The following is a 13,545-nucleotide window of genomic DNA, read 5'->3' on the forward strand; positions in this document are numbered from 1 at the left end:
AAATGAGGGTACTAAGGTACCAGCCTCATCAGGTGTTTGTGATGATTAAGTAATGTAAGCCATGTAAAGTGCTTAATGTAGTGCTTGGCACATAGAAAGTGCTCACCAGATGTCAGCTGTTATCATAATCAAAATAGCTGTTATTCTCATTTAACAGATGGAGAAATAAAGGCTTTGAGAGAGGTAAGGTAATTTGCTTAAGTGATACAGCAAATAAATGATGGAACAGGAATTTGCATTTCAGGCTGTCAGACTCCAGAGCTCTTGTTCTTAACCTTTACACTATACCACCCGTCGTGGGTTAAGAGGAAGAGACTGGACCCACAAGAATTGCATTTTGGGTTTGGACCTCCCTAACTTTTATCTGTGATCTTAAATATCTTGTCACTATAACATGTACTTGGTTATTCTCTGAGTTGAATCTTTCCTAGATCCAAAGAAATGAATGAGTGATGGATTAGTTGTAGTCTTCCCCTGCTAGGGATTGGGTGTTCCTGGCCAGGACCAGGAAATGGAGCTAAGCAAATACCTTTGTTCTTCCCAGTGCTCTTTGGACCAGAAGTAGGAGCCTGTCTCGTCTCATTTGTTATTATGATTGTCTTTCTTCTTAATGCAACTGGTAATGATGAGAAACAGAGGAAGCAGTATACACATTGAGCACTTTCTGTGCGCCATGCATTTTACATGGATTATCTCATCATATCCTTAAAATAACTATAAGGTAGTAACTCTTATCCCTATTTTATAGAAACAGAGAGGTTAGGAAACTTGCTTAAAGTCACAGTAAGTGGTAGAGCTGGGATTTTTTTTTAAATATTTATTTATTTATTTACATATGTATGCATGCAGGCATGCTGCGCCGGGTCTTAGTTGCAGCATGTGGGATCTAGTTCCCTGACCAGGGATTGAACCCGGGTCCCCTGCATTGGGAGCACGGAGTCTTAACTTCTGGAACGCCAGGAAGTCCCCCTAGAGCTGGGATTTGAATAAGCCGTCTGGCTCCAGAGCCCATGCTCTTAACCTCTGCACTCTACTGCTTCTGTTTCTCTTCTACCTGTGTAAAGTACGTAGTATGGGTCAGTGGCATGGGACTCAGTAGGGCCAGTCCTACCGGAAAATGGGACAACTTTACTGGGCTAGGAACGAGGAGGCCTGCGATCTTGTCTTGACCCTGCCACCAACTTGCCACATCTAGGACTTCACTTTTCTCAGCCTGTTGTCCGCATTTATTAAACAAAGGGGTTGCTCTACATGGTCTCTGAGATGGTCCTTCTAACTCTGATATTCTGTAATTGATCATATGAAGTGAGGAGGATAATACCTGCTCAGCTCCTTGATCTGGAGCATTGGTATTTGTGAGGTTTTAGGGAGCCCGCTTTGTGCAAAGGAAGATGATAGATTTCAGAGCAGAGAATGAGCTGCCTTCCTGAAGAAGGTTGATCTGGGCTCTTTTTTGAGGCTGGTTGCCAAGGGAACCTAGCCTCTGGCCAGCAGCAACCAGGATTGCTTTGGTTGAGGGTTGGGAACAGATAACTAAACAAGCAGCACATTTAGGTTTCACTTTCCACCCCCACTCCCATTCACCACAGCTACCTGCTAGTTGTATACACTTTCTTTGTTAGGCACTGTTTTAAGTACTTTATAAAGTATCATATTATTTAACCTTCATAGTAATCTTATGAGATGGGTACTATTATTGTTCTAAATTTACAGACAATAAGTGTGAGGCAAATAGAGTTAAGTAATTTGTCCACATTTACTTAAGTGGAAAGTGGTATCAAACCCACTAAGTTGTACTGGCTTCTTGGTCGGACCTTGAAAAAAAATGCAGAGGGAAAACTCATTAGTTATTTATTAGTGGGTTTTGTTTTGTTTATTTGTTTGCTTTGTTTTTGTTTTATTTAATAGAATGACAGACACTTGGAATTGGAAAGGGCCTTTGAGGTAATACAATCAATCTCCTTGTCTCCAGACTTCCGTTCAGTTACAGAATTGCTTTATATGGTCCCCGGACAGATGATCATTTAAATCAGGGGTCCCCAACCCCCCGGCCGCGGACTGGTACCAGTCTGCGGCCTGTTAGGAACCGGGCCGCACAACAGGAGGCGAGCAGCGGGCAAGCGAGCGAGCGAACCTTCATCTGCTGCTCACCATCGCTCGCGTTACCGCCTGAACTCTCCCCCCGCCACCTTCCTTTCGTGGAAAAATTGTCTTCCATGAAACTGGTCCCTGGTGCCAAAAAGGTTGGGGACAGCTGATTTAAATTATTTTTGAATACTTCCATTGCTGGGAAGCTCATCACTTCTTGAGGAATCCCATTATAGTTGTTTTTTTTTCTTTTCCATTATGGTTTATTACAGGATACTGAGTATAGTTCCGTGTGCTATACAGTAGGACAGTGTTGTTTATCTGTTTTGTTTTTTTTTTTAATTTGGTTGTGTCAGGTTTTAGTTGTGGCACGCAGGATCTTTCATTGTGGTGAGTGGGCTCTTCGTTGTGGCATGCGGGCTTCTTTCTAGTTGTGGCGCATGGGCTCCAGAGTGCGTGGGCCCAGTAGTTGCACCATGCAGGCTTAGTTAACCCGCGGCCTCCGGGATCTTATTAGTTCCCCAACCAGGGATCGAACCCGTGTCCCCTGCATTGGAAGGCGGATTCTCAACCACTGGACCACCAGGGAAGTACCCTGTTTATCTGTTTTATATATAGTAGTTTGTATCTGCTAATCCCAAACTCCTTATTTATCCCTCCTCCACCCCCTTTCCCTTTTGGTAACCATAAATTTGTTTTTTATATCTGTGAGTCTTTTTCTGTTTTGTAAATAAGTTCATTGGTATCATATTTTAGATTCCATGTGTAAATGATATCATGTGGTATTTGTCTTTCTCTTTTTGACTTCACTTAGTATGATAATCTCTAGGTCCATCCATGTTGCCAAAAATGGCATTATTTCATTTTTTTTAACGGCTGAGTAATATTCCATTGTGTATATATGTACCACATCTTCTTTATCTATTCATCTGTGGATGGACATTTAGGTTGCTTCCATGTCTTTGCTACTGTAAATAATGCTGCTATGAACTTTGGGGTGCCTGTATTTTTTTTCATTGTCCAGAAAAATTTAACAGGTTTATATATAATTGTTATAAAATTGAACTGCTGAAACTTGTTTACTGAAACATTTTGACTTGCATTAATGCTTTAGGTCCCCGCATTTATATTAAAAATTCACACACAAATGAAAATGGAAAAATTGCCAATACCTGATTTCTGTCCCCTGTTTTTCCACCTGCAATCATATACTTAGGTACCTTTTGACCCATGGGGAAAAAAAATCTAATGTTCAGAACTACCAATAACAGGAAAAAGAGAAATTTTTTTTTCAAGAATGAACTATGTCCCATCAGAGTGGATTCTTAAGGGTGTTTTCCATGTAAGCGGCGTGCTAGCCGGATGTCGCTTGGCATAATTGTCACACGTTTGGCATGGATAGCACACAGGTTGGTGTCTTCAAAAAGCCCAGCCAGATAGAGCTCACTTTCCTCCTGCAAAGCACCAGTAGCTGCACTCCGGAAGCGCAGATCTGTTTTGAAGTCTTGAGCAATTTTCCGTGCCAGCTGCTGGAAGGGAAGTTTGTGAATCAGAAGTTCAGTACACTTCTAACAACGTCTGATTTCACGGAGTGCCACGGTACCAGGCCTGTAACGCTGAGGTTTCTTCAGCCTTCCAGTAGAGGGCACACTCTTGCGAGCGGCTTTTGTAGCCAGTTTCTTCCTTGGTGCTTTACCGCCGGTCGATTTGCAGGCAGCCTGCTTTGTACGAGCCATGGTGTAGAGACCTCCTTACTTACCCTACTTCTCCTTCAGCTGGAGCTTGGCTGCCTGTATCTTTTCAAATTAGAGTTTTCTCCGTATATGTACCCAGGAGTGAGATTGCTGAATCATATGGCAACTCTATATTTAGTTTTTTAGGGAACCTCCATACTGTTTTCCATAGTGGCTGCACCAATTTACATTCCCACCAACAATGTAGGAGGGTTCCCTTTTCTTCATACCCTCTCCAGCATTTGTTATTTGTAGACCTTATTAGTGATGGCCATTCTGGCTGGTGTGAGGTGATACTTCATCACAGCTTTGATTTGCGTTTCTCTAATAATCAGCGATGTTGAGCATCTTTTCATGTGTCTATTGGCCCTCTGTATGTCATCTTTGGAGAAATGTCTGTTTAGGTTTTCTGCCCATTTTTTGATTGGGTGGTTTGTTTTTCTGTTATCGAATTGTATGAGCTGTTTGTGTATTTCGGCAATTAAGCCCTTGTTGATGGTATTGTTTGCAAATATTTTCTCCCATTCTGTAGATTGTCTTTTCATTTTGTTTATGGTTTCTCCCATTATACTGTTGAATAGCTCTCACTTATAGAAAATTATTTCTTGTTTTGAATTGAAATCTAATTGAGGTATCTTCTCATCATTTATAGGCCTGTCTCCTGGAACCATACAGGGTAAATATAATCCATCTTCCACATCCAATCTTGTGAATGTTTGGAGACGTTCTTCCTGTTTATAAGGAGTATTTGCAGTTTTCTCATAGCATCTAAACTTGCTTTCAGTTCAGATTGGTCTGCACAAAAGCATTCTCTGTCTCTCACTATTTGCAAGTGCAGCCTTGCAACAAATTATGCTTCACATCTTGTGATTAGTTAGCACAAAGTGTGGGCCCTTCCCGCATCCTTGGAGAATGAATGGTTAGTGAGCTGAATCTATACAGTTTTATATGAGCCTGGTGGGTTTGCAGTCCCCTACTCAGAATCTCTAAGACATCAGGCTGCTGCCCCGTACACACTGTCAGAGATCACAAAATGGCTGGAAGTTTATCCGGGCACTTGATGAAACTGCATTTACTTCATCAGGCCACTAGGTGATGTACAACTCGCAAACCCAGACTGCCAGGGAGGGTTGTGTATAGGATGGTTTCTGTTTGTACTTGGAAATGCTATCAGAAGTCGCTGGGTGCAATTTCATGAAAAGGTTTTCTTAGGGGGAGGGGAAACATGTCTTGCATATACTTTGTCTTTCTCGGCTTTGTTCCAATTTTAAATATTAATTTGACTAGGATACTTTGAGTGATTTTCTTAGACAAGGGGCATGGATGGTCCATTTATTTATTTACTTATTTATTTGTGTGTGTGTGTGTGTGTGTATATCTTCATGTATGAATGATGTCTTGGCTGGGTTTAGGATTCTTTCCTTTTTTTCCTTTTTGGCTGCACCACACGGCTTGTGGGATCTTAGTTCCCCAACCAGGGCTGGAAGCTGGGCCCTCGGCAGTGAAAGCACAGAGTCCTAACCACTGCACCGCCAGGGAATTCCCAAGGATTCTTGAATAGTAGTCCTTGTCTCTACAAAGTATGCAGCCTTGTACTGTCCAGTTTCTAGTAATACAGATGAAAAGTCCACTGCCAATAGGTTTCTCTTTCCTTTGTAAGTAATAACCATTTCTCTTTGAAAGTTTGTAAATTTTTTCTTCATGCTTAGTGTTTCATCATGATAGGCTTAGGTTTGATTTAAAAAAAAACAAAACCCTGCTTGTCACTTGATAAACCTTTTAGACTTAAAAACTTAAGTCTTTTCTCAGTTCAGGGAAGTTTTATTGCTTTCCTTCTGTCTGTTTCCAACCTCCTTACTTTACAGATGAGGAAACTGAGCCCAGAAAGGTTAAATGACTTACCTAAGGGTCACTCAGGTAGTTAAAATGAACCTCAAGCAAATAACCTGACTCCTTTGATGAGGTACACTTTCATTGTATTGAATATTGCTCTAGTGAGAGAGCCATTATGAACTAATCAGAAATTTTTTAGTGAGACAGGAATTTTTCCAAGGGGTCATGAGGAAATGAAGAAGGAAGAGGAGATGATAGAATTCGTTAGGATTAAAATGTGACCCATATGAAGGACTGCAAAATTCAGAAGTTCCTCCCCCACCCCGTTATCCCAGTTATTGGAGATACCCCAAAGCTCTAGAACTTAATAAAGCCAGGAACTTGATTGAACATTTGGAGAATTCGATATTTAGTTGTCAGAAGTTGGATAAGTGTGGTCATGCCCTGTTGTAAATATTGGAAAATATGTAAATGGCATCTGAAGGCTTGGAGACAGATATCATAAACTGTCTTATCAGTGGTCTGGTTTCTGTTTTGAGTTCCAGCTTGGGACCCTTTTCTGCTGGGAACCACCTGTTCCTGGCTCTGTTGATCTTTGGATTTCCCCAGCCCTTCAGTCCCTTTCAGTTTTGAAATGAAACCTACCCCAGAGGGTGAGGTCAGGTACCGAGAGGACTTTGACAGCTCACACCAGATTGTTTTCTTTCCAGAGCCGTGCAGTATGTGACTGTGTGAGGCATGAGGCGCAGCAGGCCGTGATACAGACTAATTGATGGTGAGTCAGCTGTTGGGTAAGACCTCAGCTAGGCAGCGTCATCTCTTCGGGTAACCAGGAAAACATGTAGACCAAACATGTTGTCTTTCAGGCTCAGAAAGTTGAAAGTTAAGAGCACAGTCACCAGAGGTCTACCGTGATCTCTCTGCCTTTGGTTTACTGAAGAAGGAAAGGCTTTATTTCAGTGTCTTTTCTCCTCATTTATAGAACCTTCTTTTCAGGAAGAAGCCAAGTCCCTGGCCTCTTTCTGCTGCTCCAGGAAGTTTCTAAACTTTTACACTGTGCCTCCTGGAATTGCTGCTTTGATGGGGAATGATTCCTCTAGATATCCCTAGACCACCCCCCACCATGCCCCCAACCCCTTCGCAGAATGCAGCTTCCCCTCTTCCTTTTGTTGTAAATGTCGTTTCCACTGTGTTATGGCACTTCGCTTGGAATCTTTATAAGTGGAACTGGCTGTTTCTTCAGCTTGCCCATACCGCTTCCCCCAGTTTTGTCTGACTGCCCCTTAGCCTCATCCCCCAGCACTGCAGAGCTGCTTCCAGATCTTTACATACTTCTTCCCCTTGGAGGCTGCTGCTGGCCTGTAAGGCCACCTGATCCCTGTCCTTGAAGCTGGCATCTGTACTTACTCTCCCATATTTGTTTAGGACTTTGGTATTTGACCTCCCTTCCTGGGGTTCTGGCCCAGTCTAGGGGATCTGTGGCCAAACTTGGCCTGGGGCCAAGGATTCAGGCTAGAGCATGGAATTAGGGGGGCTTGGTGTTAACTTCTCAGACATGGGCAGATGGCAAGCCAGAAGATCTAAACATCAAGCCAGTCGGGGATGGAAGGAACAGAGAAAATTTACTATCTGAAGTAAAGGATGTCCTTTGTAGGCTCCCTCTTTTCCCACTTTTCAAAATTGAGTTATTTTTTAGAACAGTTTTAGGTTCATAGCAAAACTGAGTAGAAGGTACAGAAATGCCCATTATTTTCTGAAAAATTGATCTTTAATTTTACAGAGAATATAGTAATCTAAAAAAGTCAAAACATTGTAGATTTTTTTTTAAAATTCTTGAATGTATTTTACTTCAGATTGAAAAATGAACAGCTTCCACACTGTTCATTGCAAGATACACAGTATCTTGTACAATGCTGGTCATTTGAGGAAATGTACACACCTCAATTTCTCCTTCATGCTTTTCTTTTAGAAAGATACTGTTTACCAAAAAGAAACTTCAGCAGTACAGGAAAAACTATTTTCCCAATAAATGTATGAGAAAACCTAAGATTCCCAACGGAATCAAGATTATCTTCCTGCTACCACTACCTTAATATAATCACATGCTTATTGGAACACTAGTATCTGCACCCTAAGAGTACATTTACTTTCAACAGTGAGGGTGATTCTTTTTTTTTTAAATAAATTTATTTATTTATTTATTTATTTTTGGCTGCGTTGGATCTTTGTTGCTGCGTGCGGGCTTTCTCTAGTTGTGGCAAGCAGGGGCTACTCTTGCGGTGCGCGGGCTTCTCGTTGCGGTGGCTTCTCTTGTTGTGGAGCACGGGCTCTAGGCGCGCGGGCTTCAGTAATTGTGGCACAGGGGCTCAGTAGTTGTGGCTTACGGGCTTTAGAGCACAGAGTCAGTAGCTGTGGCGCACGGGCTTAGTTGCTCCGCGGCATGTGGGATCTTCCCGGACCAGGGCTTGACCCGTGTCCCCTGCATTGGCAGGCGGAGTCTTAACCACTGTGCCACCAGGGAAGTCCTGAAGTTTTTTTGTTTTTTTTGTTTTTTTTAAAGACTCACCCTCGGGACTTCCCTGGTGGCGCAGTGGTTAAGAATCCGCCTGCCAATACAGGGGACACAGGTTTGATCCCTGGTCTGGGAAGATCCTACATGCCGTGGAGCAACTAAGCCCGTGCGCCACAGCTACGGAACCTTTGCTCTAGAGCCCGCGAGCCGCGACTACTGAGCCCGTGCACCTAGAGCCCGTGCTCCGCAACAAGAGAAGCCACTGCAATGAGAAGCCTGCGCACTGCAACGAAGAGTAACCCACGCTTGCCACAACTAGAGAAAGCCCGCGCGCAGCAACAAAGACCCAACGCAGCCAAATAAATTTTTAAAAAACAGAAAAAAAGCAAACAACCAAAACTTCAGTGTAGTAAGTGTAACATGGGTCTCTGCAAGTATTAAGTGTCTGAAATAGGCAGCTAATACTGGATTTAATATTATTTTATAAATAATTGTTCCCTTAGCAATAAACATAAGTCTACACATTCACAATAGTCCCAGAAAATAAATACTATGATTATGCACAGTATGTATGACAAACTAGTTCCAAACAAACCAGTTTCAGCATCTTGATAAAAATTCAGATCAAAATAAAATGTGACTCTAAAATTTAAAACATTGTCAAAATAACATCACATTTAATCTTCCACGGTTTACACAAGTATTATGAATTTCCAGTTTTGGAACACATTTTTCTGTTGTGAATTAAAATACGAACATACTGAAAACTGTTAATTTCAGAACATTGTAGATATTTTGAATACTCCTGCTCCCCGCTCCCCTGTTTCAATTATTTCTGTATTTCCAGAGGCAACCTGTTAGTGGTTTAGAATGTACCTCCCACACTCTGTGTGTGTTTGTGTATGTATGTATGAACCCAGAAATTTTTTTTTTTTGGCCACACCATGCGGCATGTGGAACTTCCTCGACCAGGGGTTGAACCTGTGCCCCCTGCAGTGAAAGCGTGGAGTCTTACCACTGGACCACCCGGGAAGTCCCAGAAAATATTTAAAATGCTATTGCCATGTTTTATTTATTTACACAAATGGGGTCACATTTTATGTATCATTTTTATATTTCTTTCTTTGATTCAGTAATGTGCCTTGACAGTATTCCATGTTGGTACATAAAGATACTTCTCGTTCTTTTTGGCTGCTGTATAATATTTCATAGACTAGATCTACTGTATTTTGTTTATCTGTTTTCCTATTGAGGGACATTAAGGTATTTCCAGTTTTTTGTTGCTGTTAATGATTCTTTTTGTGTTTAAAAATTTTTTTTTAAATTTTCCTTATGTATTTTTTAAAAATTTATTTGTTTATTCAACTTATTGTGTTTTAAATGTCAGCAATCTGTTCCTAGGCTTTTTTTTTTTTCCTTTTCTTCCTGCTCCCCGTAGGTGATCTCAACTTCTGTGACAGCTTCAGTTACCATCTACGCATGGATGATGACCAAATCTCTCTCCAGACCAGACTATCCAACTGTTCACATGGACAGCTCCACTGGGATGTTTTGAAGACTCAGCGAAATGCAGCCTTCTGCTCTTCCCCTCTTGCTCTTCCTCCAGTGTCCTGTCACATGGTAAATAGCACCACCACCCACGCAGTTGCTGGGCCCAAGGCCTAGTAGTCATTCTAAGTCCTACCCCTTCCCTTCCCACAGCTGACAACCAGCCTATCATAGGATTTGTCCTCCCCAGTATTTCTTGGATCCAGTTGCCTTTTTCTTCTTCTTCTTCTTTTTATAAATCTATTTATTTATTTTTGGCTGTGTTTGGTCTTCGTTGTTGTGCACGTGTGGGCTTTCTCTAGTTGCGGCGACTGGGGGCTACTCTTTTCTTGCGGTGCGTGGGCTTCTCATTGCGGTGGCTTCTCTTGTTGCGGAGCGCGGGCTTCAGTAGTTGTGGCACGTGGGCTCAGTAGTTATGGCTCTCGGGCTCTAGAGCACAGGCTCAGTAGTTGTGGTGCACGGGCTTAGTTGCCCCGCAGCATGTGTGATCTTCCCGGACTAGGGCTCGAACCATGTCCCCTGCGTTGGTAGGCGGATTCCGTGCCACCAGGGAAGTCCCCAGTTGCTTTCTTCTTCATTGCCACTATCCTCTACCTTAGTTTCCTAATTTATAAGATACAGTATTTGTGAGGTTTAAATGAATTAATATATAAAAAGTGCTTAGAACAGTGGATCGGCAGCTAGTATGTGCTATGTGAGTATTAGCTATTACCATCATCCTTGTTCCTGTGCCCTTCTTCCTCTTCTTTCCCTTAGTCTACAAAATCCACTCTCATCTCTGTCTCCAGTCTTAATCTTATTCTCCCCTACCTCCATTCTGTTCTCTACATTGTAGCCAGAGTGATCTTTATAAAATGTAAGAATGATCATGATCTAACTCCTCTGCTTAAAAAAGCTTCAGTGATCTTACTATTGGGCTTTTGCATGTGTGTATTGTTAACCCTGCTTAGAATGCTTTTTCCCTTGGTCTTTGAATGGCTGGTTCCTTTTTATTTAGAGACCTACTTTTAAATGTCATCTCCTCAGAGAGGCTTTCCCCTGACCACCTAATGATTATAAAGTAGCCACCCATATACATACTTTCTAGCACATCACCTATTTTAGTTCTTTGCATAGCACTTATCAATAAGTGATATTTTTCTAGTTTAGTCACATACTTGTTTATAGTCTCCTCCAATTAGAATGGAAATTCTCTGAGAACAGGGACATTGTCTGTTTCATTTACTGTTATAAATAAAACATAGGACAATGCCTAGCATTGTAAGCACTCCGTGAATACTTGTTAAGTGAATGATAAAACAGCTCCATATCTTATAAGACCCTTCTTGGTCTCTCCAGCAGCATCTGCCCCAGTATTCTCTCTACCTTGACCTCCCCAGCTCATCTCATCTCTCTTCAGATATGCTTTCTTGCTGCAGGGCCTTTACATACGCTGTTTCTTCTGCCTAGAACATGCTTCCTTAAATGCTCTGCCACTGCTTGGGTATCTCCTATTGATCCTTCAAGTTTCATCTTAGGTGTAACTTCACCTGACTAGCCTTCTTAATCTTACAGCTACGCGTGCATTGCCTTTAACTATCATACATGTTGGGATTATTTAATTGTCTTTCTCCTTCATTAAACTGTAAGTTCTATCAGACAAAGGCCTATGTCTTGCTCACCATGTATTCTTAGTCCTAGCTGCTGTGGGATAGAAGGATCCCTTGAGGTGTAGGTGGTGGGCAGGAGGGATGGAGTACTAGGGATATCACCTGAGGGCTAAGAAGGTGTGCCTTAGAATGTCAGGGGGAGGTCTAGACATTTGACCTGGCTCATTGTTATTCTCCTTATTCCACCTTTGGTGATTCCAGTGTTTGCCAGGATGAACCAACTAACATACTTGGGATGAACCATCTAACATGCTTGTCTCTCTCCAGGACATCTTCATAAAATAAGGGTAAGCCTGGCAGGGGACTTGGCCATGAAGGGGGCCTGAGTGCCTAGGATCAAGGTTGAGGATCTGGATAGGCAGATTATTTATTCCGAGTGGCTGATGGCAGAATAACTGAGTGGAGTGCAGTCCTAAGCAAGGAAGGAAGCAAAAGACCTTAGGTATAAGGTGAGGGAAAGATGAAACAGGAAGCTAAATCATTAGGTCAAAAACCTAGAGAACCAGGGTAGTGGGTGGAGTGTAAGAAGGGACAGAGCAAGCAGTTCAGGATTAAGGCCATAAATAATCTTTGGGATTACTAAAATCATCTTTTAGCTGTCTTATTTCTTTAGTGTGGAACCAGCTTTTGGATTATAGGAACAATCAGGTATTTGACATATAAGGGTTTGAGCTAAATTTTGTATTGCTTTGTATTTTATGTGGTATTTAAAGTCAAATCCCCAGAAATCCTACCTTACCTCCCCCAATACCCCAATTTAATTTCTGCTCTGAATAGCCTCCCTTCCCTCCTTTTAAATATACTAGGTTCAACTTGCTCATATTTTTAAAAAGTCTCCTGTACAGAGGCCTGTAGCAGTCTTGGTGCTCCCTTCAGGTAGGCTGAGGATATTCCCTTCAGGTAGGGTAGGCACTCCTTCAGGTTACCTCCTCCTACCAAACTAGGCATAGGAGCTAGCCTCAGAAGTTCAGGACTCCCTGCCTAACCTGAATTTGTGGAATTTCTCTCTCAATTTTGGGGAGGGACATGGGAGTGTAGAATATAGGTTGGGACTCTCTTGGTGAGGCGTAGTAAGGAGTAGTGGAAGACTGGCTGGGTATGCATGGATGGTAGGATCTGAAGGTTGAAGGCAGTGGGCTTCAAAGTTTCTGACCTGGAATTGTCCTAGAGTTTATGGCAGCATTAGGGGGCTCTGATGTGCCAAGCAGAGAATCTTGGTGAGTAGGGCTGGTCATTACCCCTTAGAGGTGTTCTGTATGTTTTTCTACTTAGCCTGGCGCTCTTCTACAGACTGACCAGTAGCTGGCATCGTGGTGGATGCTGAAGGGGAATCATTGGGATAGAAACAGTACTTACTGAGGAGGAGTGTCATTCTCTTTTTGATTGTTGGATGGAGTGATTGTGTGCACATACTGGGCAGTCTAAGGCCCGGTCACCTGGCCTGTGTGAGGTGAAGCATCTGCACTCCCTTCCTAGTGCTCCACTGGGGAAACCAACCTAAGGCAGCCAGAGATCATGGCCATTGTTAGTGATTTCCCCAGGAGTGCTCTCTGTCTTTGATTCCTCTGCTCTCTAATCCCCATGCTCTGATGTCCTGCCTTCTATTTTCTGCTTTGGGGGACCTTCAAATTTCATAATCCCTTCTGACTTATTTTTCTAGTTTATTTCATGCCCAGCTTGACTCTTGGTTCTATGTAGTCCCCTAATTTTGACGTTGCCATTCACCCTCAAGTGAGGGCCTTCCTCCATTAGCCCTATTCCTGGAGCTATGGTTTTGAAGCTTTAATACATCAGAATTATCCATGGGGGCAAGTATTGAGGGGCTGGCTACTTATTTAAAATGCAGATTCCTGGTCTTTACTCCTGCTCTCCTGACTGAGTAGGTATGGGTGGTAACCAGGAATCTGCATTTTGATTGGCCTCCAGGTGACTCTCACACCAGTCATCATCTGCAGACCATATTTGAAGAAACTCTGACTTAGAGGACTGTGTTGACCCCTGCTCCCCTAGAGGGGAAGGAAAGGGTTTTTTTTTTTTTTTTTAATAATTTATTTATTTTTGGCTGCGTTGGGTCTTCGTTGGTGTGCACGGGCTTTCTCTAGTTGCGGCGAGTGGGGACTACTCTTCGTTGCAGTGCACATGCTTATTGTGGTGGCTTCTCCTGTTGCGGAGCATGGGCTCT

General features: G+C 42.5%; 1 long non-coding RNA gene and 1 pseudogene across 3 annotated transcripts in view; one reads left to right on the forward strand and one right to left on the reverse strand.

Moving 5' to 3' along the window:
* LOC309611670 overlaps window positions 1–13,545 on the forward strand; it is an 85,816-nt gene that overhangs the window by 15,359 nt on the left and 56,912 nt on the right. The window contains exons 4-5 of one of the 2 annotated variants that reach the window (XR_014234649.1): window positions 6,365–6,429; window positions 9,605–9,786. This is a non-coding gene — a long non-coding RNA (uncharacterized lncRNA). The remainder of the gene's footprint in view (window positions 1–6,364; window positions 6,430–9,604; window positions 9,787–13,545) is intronic. The other variant, XR_014234650.1, reaches the window with a different exon arrangement.
* LOC309611666 (histone H3.3 pseudogene) lies at window positions 1,954–6,355 on the reverse strand (annotated as a pseudogene). The gene has a single exon. The product of its transcript is annotated as a histone H3.3 pseudogene (transcript).

This window comes from Balaenoptera borealis (assembly GCF_965194805.1).
Source record: "Balaenoptera borealis genome assembly, chromosome: 15".
Classification (NCBI taxonomy): domain Eukaryota; kingdom Metazoa; phylum Chordata; class Mammalia; order Artiodactyla; family Balaenopteridae; genus Balaenoptera; species Balaenoptera borealis.